A 683-nucleotide genomic window follows, 5' to 3' on the forward strand; every position below is an offset into this window, starting at 1 on the left:
AGCTGTACATGTTCATTTCCTTGATGATGTATCATGGAACTGTTGCAAGCCTAGAAGACACAAATTTAACTAACAAGTTAAAAGTACATGAGTCAAAAATTAAAAAGCAATAATATTCCAAGTAGAGGCTCTAATAGTGGCACAAATCAAGTTGCAGAGGGAAGGTAGTTCTTAAAATAAAAAGCGTATTGACTAGCACTTTGTCTATTATAGTATAAAGGTTAGGGACCACAAGATATAGAGGCTCAACTATGTCTTTTATTGTTCTTAAGTCCCTAAGCACATTCCATCTACCACTGGATTGTTTTACAGCTCGAAGTCTGCATGCAAGGCAGAGGTGAAGTAAGGAACTGCTTATGAGGTTTTCCGTCAGTTCCAACAACTAAGAAATAGTGAGAAGTGTTGGGACCTCAGAAGGCTTTTAGGACCAAATAGTAGGCTCTTGTATTTAGGAGAAAATGAATATACCTACCAGTAATGTTAATGCTCACCCACAGCTCCTCTGGAAGGATCTAAATCATTGAAGCATCCTCCTTTGTTTTCAACTGGGAGCTGGGGCCTGTCAGTCCTGTCAGTCACGAGGACCTGATGTGGGCCACCCTTGGCCAAGTGTCCTTCAGATCCACCCTTAAAGCAAGTGAGTGGAAGCTTCCTCTCTACTCCCTTGCCTATCTGTGGCTCTC

The sequence above is a fragment of the Elephantulus edwardii genome, unplaced genomic scaffold (genome assembly GCF_000299155.1).
Source record: "Elephantulus edwardii isolate Elephantulus edwardi_28Jun2011 unplaced genomic scaffold, EleEdw1.0 scaffold00081, whole genome shotgun sequence".
Taxonomy (NCBI): Eukaryota; Metazoa; Chordata; class Mammalia; order Macroscelidea; family Macroscelididae; genus Elephantulus; species Elephantulus edwardii.